The sequence below is a fragment of the Sceloporus occidentalis genome, unplaced genomic scaffold, assembly GCF_023333645.1.
Source record: "Sceloporus occidentalis isolate IW3139 unplaced genomic scaffold, rSceOcc1.0.p SCAF_94, whole genome shotgun sequence".
NCBI lineage: Eukaryota > Metazoa > Chordata > Lepidosauria > Squamata > Phrynosomatidae > Sceloporus > Sceloporus occidentalis.
Genome location: NW_028317074.1, coordinates 1,565,001 through 1,585,979, shown reverse-complemented (window position 1 = coordinate 1,585,979; position 20,979 = coordinate 1,565,001).

Below are 20,979 nucleotides of genomic sequence, written 5' to 3'. Positions count from 1 at the left end.
GATCATGTCTTTATCAGTTGGCAAACGTACAAAATCAAATAATTTTTTCCTTCACTGTATACTGCTGAACTCCATGCATCCATAACCAGTAGAAAGGATTTAGTTTTTAAGGTAGTTTAAATTATTTTCTTTAGGAAGACATAAATTATCATGTGCAACCTCAGATCAGAACATTCTGGCTGCTTTTGGCCTATTCTATTAAGATATAAATACACTTCTGGTATGCACTCACTCTGTATTAGTAAGAAGTCTATTGTATAAATGGTACAATCCCTTTCCTGTTAACAACACAATGCCTGGCTGACTTCACTAGCAAGAACAACTGGGAAAAAACAGGTTGAACAGTGTGTCATGATTAACAAAGGAGTGAACCCATAACAACCTGTCGACATGAATGCAGGGCAATTGTTATTTTGTGGCGTTCATTTCATGTTCAGTAAAGAGATTAAGCAACAACATAATTTCCTGAGAAAGGAGTATTATTATTTATTTATTGTGACTATTCCTTAACACCCTCTGTTTTCTAGTAAAGCACCTTAAAGGGCACTCAATGGTCTTAGGCAGGAACCCTCAGTAAGCAATGCATACTTATAAGTACTTTGATATGCATTCATTAAATATACAAAATAAATAAATAAAATAGGCTGCAACGCCATGGTCAAATGGTCCAATGTTTTGCCCCACTGATTGACTGCATTGAAATCATTGGGAGTGCTTTCTGTGCATATGCATGGGGATTTTATTAGACCTGCCTCAGAACATTAAAAGAGCCAGCGCGAAGCTGACTCACGGTGAGTGTATCACGCAATAGCAGGGAATGGGGCAAATGCATATGAGAGATTCTGCATAATCTTTTTTTTTTTTTTAATTTGCCAAAGGTACCAAAGGTATAAAGGAAAGGTTAGAGCCCCTCAGTTCTTTAGTAATGTAAAGGATTCCCGCACCAAAATTACGTTCATTTTTTGTAGTTCCACCTGATGTGAATAAGGAGTCAGTCTCTTTACCACATCTCCAGCATACCTCAGAAGCAAATGGAAAAAAATTTGTAGAATCATTGTCGTAAAATACCATCTTGCCATTAATTTGTATGCTGGCTCCTGAATCTGATTGCTGATGGAACAATGTGAGGTTATATTATATATTTTGGACCGCTGCACATCTGTAAGCGGTGTAAGTAATCCTCGGTTCCGAGCCCTTGCAAATAATGGTATAGAGTCAACATGAGTTTCATTCAACATCCTATATTGCAAGGGTATCTTTCTGAGCGCTGTGGGTCCACTACAGCAGATATTTATTCTGCAGCAGAATAAATTGAATATTATTTATATAATAAGTAGGAGTTGTCTGACTGAGAAAGAGTAAATGAAATGTTTAAGTTGTAAAAAGGGGAGAGTTATAGCCTCTAATTCTGTCCACTTTTTTACTCCTGAGTTAAAAGGGAGTTGAGTCATCATGGTGGTCTAGTAAATAAATGATTGGGGGTAGAGTTGTTATGCCTGTTTAATCTGCATTAAAGAGCAAAGGGGTAAGTGGGGAAGGGTAGCTGTTAAGATCACGTAGATTTGGTAATGATCACTATTTGCTTTTGGTAATATTTTAAATGTAGATGAAACTATAGGGTGATCCAGGGGAGAAGTCTCAGGCGTTCTGTTTTAGTTTAATCTACTGTTTATAGGCAGTGTGGTATGCTTTGTAATATGTCTCAATATGTTGTGTTGCGTCTTGGCAATATGGAGTATTTCCACCTAGCTGGGGACTGGTTTCACACATAACCCCGTAATTATAGTCTTCAACGTAGTGAAGAACTCTTTGGAAATTTTTATTGGCAATGTTTGAAGGGAATATAGAGTTCTTGGGAAGACATTAATTATTACATTAATTTATTACATTAATCTTGTCCATGTGAAATGAGGTAGGGACCATTGGGCGAGTTTGAGCAGAGGTGAAAAATTAAGGTTGAAGTATTTTAGGTGGGAGGGGCACCAGCGTAAAGCGAAATTGTTTTGCAGCAGTTCCCTATAAACCTCTGAGGAGTTTATGTTTAATATCTCAGGTTTTATGAAAATAATTTTTAAGTTTGACAGGTGTCCATATTCGGCAAACCTGTTCGAGATGACTTGAAAGGCCACATGAGGATTGGTGATAACAAACATCATCCCTGTAGGTGGCTATTTTAATACTCCCCTTACAAGCAGAAAGGCCCTGCATTTCCTTTTTAGAGTGGACCACTAACAAGAAAGGTTCTAATGGTAAGACAAAAAGTGGGGGCAACAAGGGACATCTATGTCTTGTGCCACTGGGGACCCCAAAAGGAGCTGTAAGTAAACAATTATCCCTAATTTGGGCTTGTTGGAGCCAATCCACACCCACTCTCTCCAAAGTGAGGCAGCGGAATGATCAATATTCTGTTTGTTTTCCAGGTGGATCAGGTTTATTATTTGGTAGTATTATTGCTTGCCTCGTGGCTAAGGATGAAACCCACCTGACCTGGGTGGATAAAGGGTGGCAAAAGTACATCTTAGTCTGTTGGCCAGGATCTTGGTGAATATTTTTAAATAAAGGTTTAGGAAAGAGATGGGTCTGTAGCTAGCACACGCATCCGAGGGATTAACATCCTTCAGGATGACAATAATAATTTCTTCCAGCTCTGGGAAGGCAAGTTGTGGCCTACCTTAGGAAACTGAGAGGTGTAGTCAGATACGGGGTCAAGCTGTCTTGAAAAATTTTGTAATTTAAGAATCCAAGCCCATCAGGGCCCTGGCACTAGGGAGGTTTTTAATTACCTCCGAGACCTCCTCTTGAGAGATTGGGTTGTCAGTTGACTTGGCTTGTAAGTGTTTTATCCAAATGTAGATAAGCGTTTTACGCAAATGTGTGTTCAGATATGTCTTGATAAGGCTCTCCCATGTGCTGTCTATGTGAGTCCTTTGGAGGTGAAATATTGTAAAAGCCAGTGTAATACTGGTGAAAACATGTTGCAATGTGATCAAATTTCGTTTGCGTCCTATCCTTTTTATGTGTCATTTTGGGGATGTAGTTGGTAATTCTGTGGTTTTTCAAAGCCCTAGCCAAAACTTTACCACATTTGTTGCCAAGCACACGGTACATCTTTTTTGTATGTACCGGTAAGTTTGAGCGCTTGTTATTGTTAATATTTACATGAAGGCCAGTAAGGAGGGTAAAATCCTCTTCAGAGGGAAAGCTTTTAAGTACTGTATCCAACGAGTGGACCTGACTGACTTAGCAGGCAATTTCAGCCTCATGTTTTCTCTTCTCACTTGTGGCATGTTTGACTAAATGCCTGTATGTCACATATTTATGGACCTCTCAGATAACAGAGGGGGCCATGTCCCCAGATAAGTTTTCACTTAAGAGTAATTTCAGCGTTTCTCAATGGCGGAGAAGAGCCCCTCACCAATTTCGAATGTGGGGACTTGAGTGAACGTGCTAATTCATGTATCACAGTAGGATGATCCTTAAATGTAAAGTTAGTGAGTTCAGTGAGTTTTATTTCATTGACATAGTATTTTGTTTTCTAAGTTTAATACAGAGTTGGCTTGAGTGCAACAATAGCGGTGGATGTCCGTGTGGGCAGGGATCCTCACCTGGTAGGCTGGGACACAGAAGATGATAACAGGAATTGTTGCAATGTAGGCAACAAATTCAGGTTTAAAACATGTGTGCCCACATAACAATAGATTATTCTGCCCTCATAAGAGTAGGCAATAAACTTAAGATTGTATCCCGGAATGTAGCGGGACTCAGTATACCCATTAAGCAGAATAAAATCCTAATGTATTTTACGCAAACATGAAACCCTTGTTTTATTGCAGGAAACCCACTGAAAAGTGGGATCAGATGCCTCATTAAGGGATTACTGGATACATACTTGCCTTTCTGCCACAGGAGGCAGAGATACAAGGGGGTAACTATTTTACTGCATAAGACACTAGACTTTTCTATTCACTTTACTACACTTGATCCAAATCTTAGTACAAATGGAAAACAATAAATGGAAAACAATAAAAAAGAGTATTTCTCTAACCAAGCTCTTATAAAATATTAAATCTATAGATTATAAAGTAACCTTAAAATACTTAAATTCAAACGTGCATAGGTCGGTCAGCGGTTTTCAATCGATGTCTCTCAAGTGCAGATATCGTATGAAATATAAAAGGCAAAGAGAGACATCATAAAAAAGAAAATCACTGTATAAAATGAAAATGTTAAAACCTATACAAAGTCTGCTCACCATATTAAGAGCCAAATTAAAAATTTAGGCTCATAAAAGACACATATGGACACTCTTAAGGCGGTGTCCTAGCCCCTTTCTGAGAATAATCACTTAATCACTTAATTTTGTATTAATTTTAAAGTTTTTAAACAATTTATTGATACTTAAAGTATTTTTTTTTTAATAATAAACACTTAAAATAAATAAGATAAATTGTGATAAAAAGTGCTCAATACGTTCACTGGGATACGTTTCGTCAGTCTATGACTTCCTCAGCCAGTGCATCAATTGAAAACCGCTGACCAGTGGCGTCGCTACAGGGGGGCAAGGGGGGGCAATGCCATTGCCCCCCCTAGGTTATTCCTTGCCCTCCCTGTTGCCCCCCGCCGAATTTGGAACCATCCAGCGGATTGCCGCAATGGGACTTTAAGTCCTGGGCAGCCTGAAACGCTTTTTTTTTTTTTTTTTGGACGTGGAGGAGAGAGAGGGGCGCCTAGCAACCGCTCGGCCCCCCTCACTCTCCTCCACGAGGCCTCTACCTCCGCCGCAGTGCCGGCGTTTCATACTAAGCGCCGGTATATGACATCATATCCGGCGCTCAGGAGTGAAGACAGAAGCCTTGTTCTCCCGCCGCAGGACTTTAAAGGTGAGTGAAATACAAAGGGGGTGAGTAGGGAAAGAGGAGGGAGAGGGGTTAGAAAGTTATAAGGGAGGGAGAAGGGGTAGAAAGTGATAAGGGAGGGAGAAGGGGTAGAAAGTGATAAGGGAGGGAGAAGGGGTAGAATGTGATAAGGGAGGCAGAAGGGGTAGAAAGAGATAAGGGAGGCAGAAGGGGTAGAATGTGATAAGGGAGGCAGAAGGGGTAGAATGTGATAAGGGAGGCAGAAGGGGTAGAAGTGATAAGGGAGGGAGAGGGGGTACATGTTAATGAGTGAGTATGAATTAATGTGTGGATGCATTGTGTGAATGCGTGAGAGTATGCATTAATGTGTGAATGAATTGTCTGAATGAGGGAGAGCATGAGTTAATATGTGGATGAATTGTCTGAATGAGGAAGAGCATGAGTTAATATGTGGATGAATTGTCTGAATGAGGGAGAGCATGAGTTAATATGTGGATGAATAGTCTGAATGAGGGAGAGCATGAGTTAATATGTGGATGAATAGTCTGAATGAGGGAGAGCATGAGTTAATGAGTATGTGTGTATCATAGATGTGTAATTGTGGAAGGGCAAAGATGGCACTCACCGGGGAATTCTCTCTGACAGCGGGGGAAGGTCTGCGCGATGGACGCAGACAACCCCTCCTAGCCGCACCTCCTTCTGGCTGCAGTGGAAGTCTACACGCTGCCCGGACAACACACCGGAAGTCAGAAGCACCGGTAAGTTTGTTTTTGGGGGGGGGGGTTAAATGGGGGGCATAAGGCATTTCTGTAGGCAGAGTGCTCTATGAAATGCCTTTTAACCCCCTTAATGCCACTCTGCCTCCAGAAATGCCTAATAGCTCCCTATATGCCACTCTGCCCCATAATATGCCTTTTAACCCCCTAAATGCCAGAGTGGCATATAGGGGTATAAGGCATGTCTGGAAGCAGAGTGGCACATAGGGGGTCAAAAGGCATATAAAGGGGCACAGTGGCATATAGAGGGTTAAAAGGCATATCATGGGGCCCAGTGGCATTTAGAGGGTTAAAAGGCATATCATGGGGCCCAGTGACAAGCCTGGGGGCAGATGTGCATAACTGGGGGCAGGTTGGAAAATAAAAGGAATTAAAAACAAAATATTTTTCTCAATCATAGCTTTTATTAAAAAAAATAGTTTACATGAATTAACATTTACTATAGGAGACTTTTTTCCTATAGGGTCGTCTTATATTCAGGCTTTTTCTTTTTTTCCTAAATTAATATTCAGATTTTGGGGGGTCGTCTTATAATCAGGGTTGTATTATAATCGAGCAACTACGGTAATAACTGCAATGCTGTTTTCATGTATTTATTTGATCTATACCTGCAATGCTACGTTTTATATATTGTTATTGTATACCTGCAAATACAGGATTTGTATGTCTGATTCTGTTGATTTGATATATACCTTCAGTGCTGAGATCACAAGTGAATTTCAATTGATCTATGCATGCAAAGCTGGGTTTGTGTGTTAATGTGTTCTATACCTGCTATCGGCAGCAGGGTCTAATATATATATATATATTATATATATATATATATGTATGTATATATATATATATATATATAGGCAGCAGGGACTAATATTAATATATATCGGCAACTGGGGCTAATATTTATATATATATATATATCAGCAGCAGGAACTAATATTAACGAAACTGCCAGTTTAGCTGTAATTTTGAAATCATGTTTCAATCATAGTCTTTACTTCAAAGAGATAAGTACTCATTATGTAGATAAAAATGCATGTCTAATGCGTATATGTGATGGGCCATCTGTCACGGACTGGGTCCAAACAGATGACTGAAAGGACCCAGCGCGCCCGATGAGTGTATGCAGGAGTTACAGTGCAGTAGTGGAGTTTGGACAGGGCCTGGTTGCAGGGTGACCACACTCACCCAGGTGTTGAGCACCTAGGGTAGTGCAGCCAAACACCAGCGCCCTGATATGGCAGCGGATGTAGTCCAGAACAAAGTGAAGTGGTATCCTGCAGGCACCCTGGAGCAGGCATGAAGCATATCATTAGAATCACGTGCAGGATGCTGCAGGCTGGGAGTATGGAAGCTAAGCAAAGGGTATAGCAGAAACATAACAAGCAAGGGAGAGGGAGACCAGGCACGAAACATAACCAGACAAGACATACATGTTACAGGGCACGACAGTGAACCAGACAAGGAATAAACATTACTAGACAAGATATACATGATACAGGGCACAACAAAGGACAGGGAACAAGGCAAGGAACACAGGGGAAGGAGTGAGGAGCCGGAATCCTCGGACGCTTCTCCTTTAAGCAAGGATAGGACATATTAACTAGGACCAAGGGAGAGGAGAGAGGAACCAGAATCCTCAGATGATACAAGGAAGAAGGGCAAAGGTACATAAGAGACAAACAAACATGAATACAGAAACTAGCCTAAGACTGTTTGATAACAATTGGAGATTCCGTCACATCATATGGCCATAGTATGCTTAGCCCACCACTACGCCAAAGTACTCCAATGACAGTGGGTCCTAACGCTAATCCCTGCTGACAGTGGTACGAAACAAACCAAACATGTAATCAAAACACATAGCACTGAGACATCCCTTAGACTGCAGACTGAGACAAACAGAACACACAGGTGGGGCACACCTTAAAAAGGAAACAGAGCTGATGCAAAGAGCTGAAGCAGAAGAAAGGAATGGAAGATCAGAACAGAGCATAAGGAAATCCAGGAATGGATCGAAGCAAAACAGGGAAACTGAAGCAAGACAGATATGCAGCTCCGCAGCCTGGGCAGAACGTGACACCATCACATAAATCAATAATAAAAGGAGGGGCTTGCTGGGGGCATTAATACAAATAGTGGTGGCTGGAGGCACCACATTAATCTATACTAAAAGGGTACTGGCTGGGGCATCAATACACAAGGGTCAAAAACAACAATGCAGTGTGAAAAATCCATCCTGATGTAGATGTCAGTGACGTAGATTGTGTCCTGCTGTTTGTGTGTTTTTGGTTATCAGTGTACCAGAGCCTGTCCTGGGGTGTGTGTGCCTATAGGTGTTGGTGCGGCACAGCCTGTCCTGGTGTGTGTGTTTTGGTGTCCGTATGGCATAGCCTGTCCTGTGTGTGTGTTTGGGTGTCGGTATGGCAGAGCCTGTCCTGGTGTGTGTTTGGGTATTGGTTTGGCAGAGCCTGTCCTGGTGTGTGTGTCTGGGTGGCAGTGTGGCAGAGCCTCTAATGGTGTGTGTGTCTGGGTGTTGGTGTGACAGAGCCTGTCCTGGTGTGTGTGTCTGGGTGTCAGTGTGACAGAGCCCGTGTTGGTGTGTGTGTGTTTGGTTATCTGTTTCCTGGCAGTTGGAATTATTTAATTTATACTTATCCAGAGATAAAATGCCCTCCTTAAGTTGTAGTGACTTCAGGGGACAAAACATTCAAGGCCCTGAAATCATTTAGTGGAAAAGTTGAGGTATTGTGTTATTTATGCTATAATATTTATTTCAAGGATTAGTCGTACTAAATTGTGGCTTCAGGCTTCCCATGTTGAATGACCGAGTATTATGTTAGTCCAATAACAAAAGTATCATTCCATAGCACATTACTTTTGGCAATATATATATATATATATATATTCTCAGTGGTATGATTTAATGGTGGAAATTATGAATGCCCCCCCAGTTTGACTGTGGTATCTTGTGTGCCCCCCCTATATATTGTTTCTAGAGTCGCCACTGCCGCTGACCGACCTATGCACGCTTGAATTTAAGTATTTTAAGGTTACTTTATAATCTATAGATTTAATATTTTATAAGCGGTTGGTTAGAGAAATACTCTTTTTTTATTTACAGGAGTAGATTGACCGCTGCCCATGCCCTGGGACCTTTGACAGGTTTCACCAACTGATCCATAAACTGCAGTTAGTTGACCACTGGGGGATGTTTTACCCAGGTAAGATTATACGCACCTCTCAAGAGCACACTCTTCCCTCTCATGCATAGACCAGATACAAGTTGCCTCACATCTATTGGAAAGGGTACACTAAGCCAGAATTAAAAACCATACTCACCTCTGATCATGTCCCGATATGGATATTAATTAAACTCCTGACAGAGAGAATACTCCATAGTACAGAAGGACAGTTTCAGGCAGAGCCTGGTGACAGCATGGCAAACTACACAGACGACAACACACTGACCAACATCTTCTATTTTGGGAGGCCTCAAAGGCTGTGTTGAGGTCACATTATCTTGTACAAAGAAAAAAATACAAAAGAGTGGTACACAATAATTCCACTCATTAAATACCCAAGTGACTCAGTCTTTTGAAGATTTCAAGACAGATCAGACAGATACATATTATAATATATATCTGCAAACTAAGCAATTATTAAAAACATTAATACAGGAAAAAGCTCAAAAGACACTGGACCATAATAGAAATATTTTTTCCGATATTACAGCAAGCCAAGCAAATCATTAATGAGTATGACACGGCCACGACTGGGAAAACATAATATCAAACATATCACAAATGCACAGGGATAACGAAAGACCCAGACAATGAACAAAGGCCCTAGGCTCACCAATGAACAAAGATAAATCTTGTAATGGCAGACCTCTTTAATACATTTTAGATAATCCGATAAATATCCAATCCTTAACAGTTTATATCAATTTCTTTATGCGCCTGCTCCCCTGCCCACAAATAATGGGCTTCCCAGTTCCCCCATTTAGCCCCAAGATGACATCTTGAAAGAATTTTTATGAACAAAGCAGATACTTCCTATGGCCTAATATGGTAAAATGGTGCATAAGGTTGCACACAATGCTTATATTACAATGGACACATTTTACAAAAAGAGGCTACAGGGTGGTAGTAAATGTCCCAGATGTAGGCAACCGGGGGGTGGACATTATGCATGGACTGTGGTTGTGCTCAGGGGTTTAGTCCTTCTGGAAGAGTATTAAGTGATTTCTAGCAGCTGCACAGTTAACATCTGATGTCGATTTTGGGAACAAGGGGACAATGTCATACAACTTGGGGTAGCAGAAATAAACATATTGTAACAGCAGCAGTAAGCAAAAATATTCTACAGTTATAGATGCAACAAAAGAGTCCTACATTGTCGCTCTTCAGAAACAAGTTGCACTTTTTATTTCAGATGGATTGGATAAATGCAATGACTCAGAAAGAGATAACAGTTAAACATTTACGCTAGCACTTGGAAAAATGTTATTAATACATTAGACAGACAAAATTGCAACCAAATTTTACAAGCTTTTCAGTACACGGAATGGTATAGCATGCAAACCGAACAAGGGAAATCTCCTGTAGAGGGCTAGGGGTGAATGCAGGCCCAAGGGAACAGGGAGAGAAAGAACAAATACATATGTTGCACCGCATTAGACATCAGACAACAACAACCTTTTTAGGATTAATATAATTTTTGGTTTTCTTAAATAACATTTAAACAATTAATTTTACTTTATTCCCTGAAATGAGGATGCCGGGTATATCTCAGTGATGGTTGTGAGGTAACATATCGAGAAAGTGGTGATGTTAGTCTTATATGACTACAACTGCCATGTGTGATGTCATATGTGCAAGGTAGGTGGAATCTCATTAAATAAACTGTGTAGGATAAGCATGTCATATGAGATGTCATAGATTGCCACACTGTAACTATTGCTGCATAATTGAATTTGGAAAATTAATAAAATTGTCGAAGCATAATAAAATATTCAGTACCGATCTGCCAGACTTTATAATATTGCCTGTCTGCCTTTCTGCGCTACACTAAAACCTGGATTTCTTACAACGCTTGCTACACTGACTGTCAGAGGGATCAGAGCTTCTACTTACAACTAGATTTAAGATATATGTCATGCCCGTACTACAGTTATACTCATTACATGCCAGTCAAATCCTATCATTATGTCAATGAGCATAGCATTGTCTAAAATGTCTTGGACAATGTCATGGTATGCTGAAGGGGACACACTAAGACATTTTGGACAATTCAATACTATGCTTTCAACTTTTTGGGAACACATTTCTATTTTATTCCAGCATGTGTGTACCCCAGTGCACAAAGCAAGGTCCATAAAGGCATGGTTGGATGGGTTTGAGTGTGGAAGATCTTGACTGGCCTGCACAGAGCCTTGACCTCAACTTCATTGAACAACTTTGGGATGAACTGGAACAGAGATTGCAAGCCAGGCCTTCACACTGGTAAATGCAGTGTGCCTTATAAAGGGACAGTCATGCATATCTGGATTAATAAAGTGATGACAAAGCCAAGGACCAAGCAATGAGGTCTTTATGAGACATAAAAAACTGGTAAGCTAGATGAGCCACATTCCTCTTGTGTCATCAGAGCCTACACCAATTAAAAGTGTTGATTAATGTACTTTAAAAAGAAATGAGTTGAGCAGAATTAGTTAATATTTTACAAGATACTCTAACAATCATTTGCAATCTGAAATACTACAACCTAATATTATATATAAATGTCAACTTCTATGTAACCACTATCCTGGAATTAAAAAAAAACACAAAAATACAATCCATTAAATGTATTTTAAAGGGATGGATATTTGCAGATACTCCCTGGGTCCTCTCTTCCTTACCCTACATATTAACAATGCAAGCCTTTGTGGTCTAGGAGCTGATAGAAGAAAAAGAAGAACCAGAAGACAAACGACCAGTATCACATTTTGTACAGTAACTTGGAGAGGTGGAGTGCTGCTCTGTGAAGAAAATTGTAGGTTACATGCAAAGTGTAAAATCACTCATTGACATTATAACAAAACATTGTGTGCGGTCTTCACTCCGTGTGACCCTAACGTGACGTCCTCACACCACACTCACAGGGCAGGGGAGGAGCACAATACTATGCTGATTGTATAGCAAATGAATGGTGCGGGTCCATGAGTAACCCAAAACGGACTTACGGACACACCATGTTGCCCCCTCTCCCTGTCATCACCCAAGATTTTCTTTGTCCCCTCCTTCACTGTACCACACCTCCCTTTTCCTCCCTCATGTAGTTTAGGTATAGATCAAATAAACACATGGAAAAACAGCATTGCAAGCATAGATCAACTGAACAAAACATATAAACCCTGTATTTGCAGGTATTAATAAATAACACATGGAAACGTGGCATTGCAGGTATAGAGCAACTGAACAATTGTAAGCAAACTCAACACTGAAGGTATAGATCAAATAAATGATGGATGCAAAACCATAAATTGCAGACATACATCACAGGTAGCACACACCAAAGGCCAGCCCTAATACCCATTTTCCACACACACAGGACTTGTCCCAGCACCCAGATTTCATTCACAGGACCTGCCAGTACCCTAATTGGAGGCATAGGACTTGCCATCTTTGTCCCCAAATAGCATGTCTCTGCCATATTTGTCCCCCAACAGCATGTCTCTGCCATATTTGTCCCCAAACAGTGAGTCTGGGACATCTTTGCCCCAAACAGGTTGTCAATTCCCTGAAACAGCCTTGCTGTGTCATCTTTGTCCCCAAACAGCCTCCCTGTGCCATATTTGCCCAAAACAGCCACCCAGTGCCATCAGCCTTCCTGCACCATCTTCGCCCCAGAACAGACTCACTATGCCATCTTTGCCCCAAAACAGCCTGCCTGCGCCTTCTTTGCCCCACTTACACACCCATGCTATCCCACACCTATACATAAACACATACTCATTCACACACCCTCCCACACCGCATATTTCACTGGGGGCAAGCAGAAAAAGAAACACAGCAGCAGGGGCTATTTTAACGTGTCTATCGACACATTCGTGCAGTGAGAAATGAAATCTGTGCAGTGAGTCAGAGACTCACTCATTGATTATTTTTTTTAGTTTTGATCTCTGCCTGGGTCCCCAACTTTGTATTTGTTGTGGAAAGCGGCTCTCCAAATGAATAAATGCGTGGGCGCTTAGATGTAGTGTGAGCAAGAGTTTCGCGCTCTCTTCTCATGCTGCATCTGACATCACCAGCAGCTGAGCCCAAATATGCAGCACGTTAGTTGGAGGGAGACAGCCAGCAACCAGCAGCTAGCAGATGAGAGGAGCCAGGTGAAGGAGAGGAGCAGCCTATTCCTAGCAGGTCAGCAGGATCCTATAATATTATATGTATATAGCTAGATTCAAGAGACAGGTACTGTTTTCTTGATTAAATATAGCTTGAGCAATTTTCTAGAGATTAATGTTCTGCACATTTCTGGCTAAAGAATAAGGGGCTTTGTAATAAGATAATTTCTGTGAATTTTAACAGTAAAAGCAGTTCTTTAATTGTCATTATCCAGTTTGCTCAGGGCTGTATTTAACGCGGGGCAAAAGGGGCATTAATGTGGAGCAATAGATGTGATTAATCTGAATGCTTGGGACAAAATAGTTTTAGGTCTCTTTTAGTCTCTAAATATGGGGCCTCCCTGAATTTATGTGGCAGAGAATTCCAGAGTGTAGGAGCACCTTGCAGAATGTATTGGAGCCTGATTTTGTGCAGACTCATAGGGTGATAATAAGTCTTTCAGGTAAGCAACGTCTTTTGTATCACCCAGTGGATGCAGCAACCCAGCAAAGTCACATGACCCTACTGCGTTCCTGCTTTCCCTGGGCAGTAAAATAGAAGTTGTTTGCACAGTGAGCGAGCAACACAGAGGTGAGCAGCAGGCCTGTACAGAAAGGCTGTTTTGGGCAAAGATGACACAGGCAGGCTGCTGGGGAAAATGGCACACGTAGGCTGTTAGGGGACAAATATGGCACAGTCAGACTGTTTGGGGCTAAGATGGCACAAGGAGGCTGTTTGGGGCAAGGATTGCACAGGGATGTCTTAACACTTAATGTGTTCTAACATCTTTTTTTTCTTTTTGTGGAAGAAAAGAAAACAAAATATTAGAAAACATGAAGTGTTAGGACATAAGAGAGTACCGTATTTGCTCGATTATAAGACAAGGTTTTTTTCAGACCAAATGCTCTGAAAAATACCCCTCGTCTTATAATCGGAGTCGTCTTATAATCAGACCTCAAATAGGTCTGACTATGAGACGACTAAGATCCAGATTCCCCGCAGCTTCGGAGTCCCCGGTGTGTAGCCGGGGCAGCGTGTAGATGTCTACGCGATTCGCGTAGACAACTTACGCTGCAGCCGGAAGGAGGCGTGGTTAGCAGCGGGGGTTGTCTGCGTCCATCACGCAGACCTTCCCCGGCTGTCAAAAATCAGAGTTCCCCGGCACCGGTGCGGCCGGGGAAGGTCTGCGCGATGGACGCAGACAACCCCCCGCTGCTAGCCACACCTCCTTCCAGCTGCAGCGTAAGTTGTCTACGCGAATCGTGTAGACATCTACACGCTGCCCCGGCTGCATGACAGGGGAGTCAGAGGCACCGTTAAGGTGTGGGGGGGGAGTGTTAAATGGGGGGCATAAGGCATTTCTGGAGGCAGAGTGTTCAATGAAATGCCTTTTAACCCCCTTAATGCCACTCTGCCTCCAGAAATGCCTTTTTAACCCTCTATATGCCACTCTGCCTCCTGAAATGCATTACACCTCCATATATGCCACTCTGCCCCATAATATGCCTTTTAACCCCCTTAATGCCAGAGTGGCATATAGGGGTATAAGGCATTTCTGGAGGCAGAGTGGCACATAGGGGGTCAAAAGGCATATCATGGGGCACAGTGGCATATAGGGGGTATAAGACATTTCTGGGGCAGATGTGCATAACTGGGGGGGCAGGTTGGAAAATAGAAGGAAATAAAACCAAGATATTTTTCTCAATCATAGCTTTTATTAAAAAAATAGTTTACATGAATTAACATTTACTGGTAAAACTTTTTTCCTATAGGGTCGTCTTATATTCAGGCTTTTTCTTTTTTTCCTAAATTAATATTCCAATTTGGGGGGTCGTCTTATAATCAGGGTCGTCTTATACGAGGCCATGTTAAAGGGGAGGGTAGAAGAGTGTTGGGAGTACAGTGGAAGTGACAGCAATCTGAAGAAAGAGGAGCTGTATGTCTTATGAAAGCTGTTAATAAAGCTGTTCAATGTAGTAATGTGACATAGGTAAAAATGATAGCAACCATATCAAGCATTTTAACCAGTGGTGAAAATACACAGGTTCTTAACAGTCATCCAGGAAGCATAAGGGGGGGGGGGGGTGAAAGACAAGCACTGCTACTTCCTTATTCTCTGGAAATTTGGTGTGCTCTACATAGGTCCCAACTAGCATACAAATAGTATTCAATAATATTTGTTGCATTTTGCAGAGTGTCTACAATGTGCACAAAAGTCCGGTATGTTGAGCGCAGCTCATAGACCTCTCACTCCATTTGAAAACGTGTCTTGGGAGGGTGGAGCCCCCCATCTGCTTTCTAAATTATATCCCCATCAACTGGCACATTCTACTTAAGCCTCTGGGAGAGAGGGGTGTACCTTTTCGCTAGAGGATTGGGAGAAAATTCTTTTAATAACACACAAGGGCGCAATATGTAGTAGAGTCCAGGAAACTGCTTTTAAGGTCATTTCCCGTTGTTAAAGGGTTCCTGTGGACCTTAATAGATTCCTACCTCACATCTGACCCATTTGTTGGAGATGTGATTCGCAGCCGGGCTCACTGCTTCACACTGCTTCACTGCTTCTAAGGTACCTATACATTAGATAGAGAGAGCCCTGCTCGCAAGCTTACAATCTTGAGGGAATGGAGTGACATATATATATATATATATATGGGGAATTTTGTTTACAATGGTGGGGCAGGCCGAGAGACTGATGCTAGACTTCATAACGAGAATGACTGGTATGTTTATTTTATGCATATAAGCTTTATTTATTTAATTTGTGATTTATGTATATTTTCGTGAGTTTTAATAAACAACTATAATTGAATTCTCAATCATTTATTATAATTGTGCTCATGACTTAATTTATTGAATGTGAGACCTATTGATGTATACTGCATCACACGAATGCATCACAAGAATGTGGTTTTGCAGCTAGTTCCCTGGAAAGTGCAAGAGAAATAAGGCGCCACACCTTGACATTACACAATATTTTTAACATACTTTGTAAGTCTGTAGTATTTGATAAGTGCTTACAGCAACCTCAAAGATACAGACAGATGCAGTGTAATTAGTTCAGGGACAGTAGCTTATGAACTTGGATGTGATTAGAAGTAAATGTTCATCTTTGGCCCTTTAGGCCCCTAAACAATAATTTTACTGTATGATCAAACCTGGAGATGAAACTGATGTAGAGATAATGGCATTTGTCTTCATGTATTGACCAAAAGATTGGTATGTCTGTTCTCATAATAAGAGTTCTTATCCACACCAAGGGCAAGTGATGTTAAATGTAAACTAAAAACTGTGCAATATCAATTAGTGTCACCCTTACTTTACTTGCATTGAACAGAGTACTTAACTTTCTTTTTACCAAAAAAAGGTATTTGCTATTGCTCTTCATTCCACCCTAGTCCCACTACTCCCCATATGTTCTAATAATCTCCTAACATCCAGGATGAATGGAACCGTTGAATGATGGTTTCTCTTTTCTTAATTTTTTTCAATCAAAAATATAAAACTTGCAGTATTTTGTTTCAGCAGCACCTGATTGAATGTCACGTGTTTGTTATTGTAGATGTTAAAAATCAAGCAGGTCTTCTTATAGTTAAATAGTAAATAAGGTTGAAAAAAGACCTAAGTCCATCATGTTCAACCCTTCTACCTTACCTTCCTACTCTTGATCCAAAATAAGGCAAAAATTAGGCTACTTCAAATTCTGCCATCAGGGGGAAAAAATCCTTCTTGACTCCAAAAGGCAATCGGATTTCTCCTTGGATAAAGAAGCTCTAAAATGTTAATGTTGTTCTATTTATAACTCTGTATGTCATGCCTTTCTAAAATAATATCCCGATGCTTTTTTGAAAACACCACCTTCCTTGGCAGTGAATTCCATACCTTAACTGTCCTTACTGTAAAGAATCCCTTCCTTTGTTGTCTATGAAATCTCCGCTCTTCCATTCTCAGAGGATGAGCTCTTGTTCTTTGTATATTTCTGTTAATGAACAGGTCACCGAAGAGCTCTTTATATTGGTCCTGCATATTTGTGTATGATGTTATCATAACCTCCCCAAACACCATTTTTCTAGTGTATATAATTTTAACTTTTTTAGTCTCTCTTCAATTTTGTAGCCCTCCTTTTCTTATAAAATAATTTAGTTTTCCAAATGTGAAAAAAGGTATTCTAGTTTTCTCCTTTTCCATTTAAACCATATGAAATGTAGCAGCAGTGATGGGTGAATGCCTGTTTTACATATCCTTTTTTCTTCCCTTTTTTTGTCAAAAATAAAAATGTGCTGTCTTATTCCAGTGGCACATGATAAAATGTTGGTATTGTGAATGAAAAAAAGTATGGCCTCCTAGGAAATAATTTTCTTTACCAATAGTGCAAATCCTTTTCTAGTGTTCTCCATTTTCCTTCATGAAATGTAGTAGCATTGATGGGTGAATGCCTCCACTTACATATCCCTTTTCTTCCATATTTCCTACTTTATTTGTTTTCTTTTCTTAATCAAAAATAACGCTTGTGGTTTTAATTCCAGTGGCACATGATGAAATGTTAGATAAGGTACTGATGACTTAAGCTCCCATGCCATTTTTTTTATGTATCTTTAGGTTGTTGGGGCTGTGGATAGTGAGCAACTAGACAACAAATATGTTTTGGCCAAAATAGTTTTGCAACATTATTTCTTTTACCAAATAGAATACCAGGGTTTTACTAAATATGAAGCATGAGTAGCTGTAGGTCTTAATAAAATAAAAAAATCACCCCAAATGCTGGGGCTAGTGTACATAAAATAAATTCTTAGATGGGTATTGAGGTGCACTCACCAGCAGTGCTCAACAAAAAAGTGATGTTAGTAAGACCTCCAAGGAAATTATTTTCATTTCCAATGATGCAGATCTTTTTCTAGTTTTCCCCTTTTTATGAAATGTAGCAGCATTGATGTGTACCGGTACTGTTCAGATTTAGGGTAGGCTAGTTCAGAACTGACCTTGCTGCTCCCGATGATAAGAAATCCAGCCAAGAGGCCCATATGCCAGTGTATGCTTCCAAATGGTCAGAGGCCTTGAGAACCAGTTCCTGCATTACCCTGATTTCCTCCACCCTGGATACCCAAGTGCGGAGGTTAGGAACCTCATAGCACCTCCAATACACCTGGATCAAGCATCTTGCAGCATTGAGTGTTTGGCGAGGAATGTGCCCAACTCCTCCTTACACCTCCAGCAGGTTGGATCGCTCCCTGATGTGAGCCGGAGTCCTATACCACATTGTAAGTACTTTGTATGCATTTTCGGGTGCAGCTTGGTCAAGAGGGAGAGGGCCTCCATACCCCCACATCTCCATTTCATGCTGGAGTCCCAAAGAACCCACATAGCCGTCCTCCATCCCCGGAGTGATATCTAAGTTACCTGCTATAGAGGTCAATGGGGAAAGGAAGGATGAAAGTGCTGCACCAACCTTCCTACTTCGCCATACCCTAACAAAGGGTTGGTACAGACCGATCTCCCAGTGGCCTGTAGCCGAAGCCTCTAGCACTCAAGGGGAATGGTGTCATGGTGTTATGCCTACGTGACCAGATGACAAATCTCAACGTGAGCTGGCGAGCGAATAGGTTCCTATTAGCAGGAGTCAAACTGCACGAAAAATCCAGGCAAGGAAGAATCCAGGAGCAAGGTCGGGCCACAAGGCAAAGGGGCCAAGGCAGGCTGCAAGTAACGCTGGTCAAAGTCACAAAACAAGGTCTAGTACACGAAGGGTCAAATAGAGAAACATTTGGGTATAGGAATAAACTTCAACTGATACCTGAGCAAAGGTTTCTGGGAGAGCAGGACTTTTATTCATTTGAATTTGGCGCCAAAATGATGTCAGCGGAGGAGACGCATTGCCATAGAAACGCCTGTACGCGTCTCCTGCCCTGCCGGCGTCTGTCGGCAGAGGGGAGGAGGCACCTCTCCGTGGCAACCTGTGGGCGCGTCCTACTCTCCACTGGACTCCGTCGGCAGCGGTGGGGGCGCATTGCCATAAAGACCCTGCTCGCTTCTGTGTCAGTGAGCAGGGGAGGAGAGGAGACGCTGTGATGCGTCTGCCCGCCGTGGGAGCCTGAGAGCAGGTGAGTACGAGGTTCATGACACATGGATTGCTCCCAGGCGGTACACAGCTTGACGCATAATAATACTTATGGAAATTGGGCAGAGCTAGGCCTCCCTTGACCTTCAGGCTAGTTATCTGGGCATACAGGATCCTAGGACTCCAAACAAACCGAATCATCTAGGCGCGTAAAGCCCTAAACAAACCCTGGAGAACAGAAATTGGTATGGTTTGAAAGAGGTACATCACCCTTGTTAATATGTTAATTTTAACAACTTTACTTTCCCATGCCATGAATGCTGTGAGGGAGGGCCCATCGATGCATTTCAATTTTGCAATTGGTGCAGCATGGATAAATCCCTCCACCGAGGTCCATGATCCAGTTCAGCCAAAGTGTGCCAAGCCTCATACATCAAAGAGTTTGGAACATGAAGTCCCAAGCCACCCTGTCAAAGGTCTTCTCCATATCCGTGGACAGGAGAAGGATCCCCTGAACAGTCACTCGGGTCATATGACAATGTTTAAGGCCCCTCCCTGCCCACGATAAACCTTGTTTGGTCCAGATGTACCAGATGCCCTAACAAAAGACCTCTGCAAATAGTTTTAAGTCAGTTTTCAAAAGTGAAATCTCCTCAGCTCCTCAGGTTGGTTTGGGAAAAGTGAAACTCTGACATGTGTCCTCAGATAGTCTCGAATCAAGTTACCTCTTGACCCCCCCCCCCCCCGGGTCCTCCCACGGAGGGTATACAGGGACCTGTAGTACTGACAAAAATGGTTAGAAATGTCAGCAGGAAAGCAAGAGACTGTACCGTCAGCATTTTTTGATTTACTAATGTAAAGCAACTGTTGTTTGGTCCGAAGTGTGCAAACTATCAGTTTCCTGCATTTGTTGCCATGTTCGTGTTTTATGTTGCAATTAATCAGAGTCACAATTCTAGATATGTGTGGTTGTTGCAAGATTCTTTGTGAGTGGCCTCAAGGGTCGCTATGTGCTGGGAGAGCTCTAAAAGCTCCTGGGAGCATTGCTTCTTCAAAAATAGAAGCTCTGCTGATTTAAGTACCCTGAACTACAAATTTATGAGCCTGAGGATCGGCCGACTTCACAGTCGGAGTTCTCCTCAAAGAAATGCTTTAGAAGGTTTCTATTTCCTGGAGTGTGCCACTATCTGAAAGCAAGGACTTGTTTAGTCTCCAAGAGGGTTTAGTTGGGCGGTACAACTGGGCCCTAAGGTGAACTTTGACCAGGAAGTGATCCGGCCTAACTCGCTGCCCTCCAAGTTCTTAAGGTAGTAATGCTCCGTCAGTAGGAGGTCAATCCTTCAGCAAGATTTGTGGGAGGCAGAATAGCACGTGTAATCCCTCTCCCTCAAATGCATCACCCTCCAACAGTCAAGCAGCCTATGTTTGTGTAGTATAGATCCAAAGTGGCAAATTAACGAGGCAGGGGCACAAGAGGTCCCCACCGATGTATCCACACAGGGGTCAGGAGGGAGATTGACATTACCTCCTAGGATAAGGATACCCTGCTTAAACTCCATAAGGGAGAGCAAGACGGAGGTCAGGCGGGTGCATTGTCCTCTGTTTGGAAGATAGACTGTAGCAAATGTGAACATTTGTCCATGTTCCGGACTAAATTTGTGTTGAACAGCCGTTGTAGAATGACATGGAGGTCTTCTGGTCCCTCCAATTCCCTAAGGTCTCTAACCCTCACATTATGTTTGTGTAGCCTGTTCTCCAAGTCTTCCACAGTACACAGTGACAGCAAGCCGCATCACTAGAGGAGGATGTGCTGGCGAGAAAGGAAGCCATATTGGGGGATGGCGGCTGAGAACCGAGGGCCGCGGAGGTTTGAAACTACTCACGGAGCATTTGCCCCGTATGTCTGGATTGACTGTGGGAGTGCT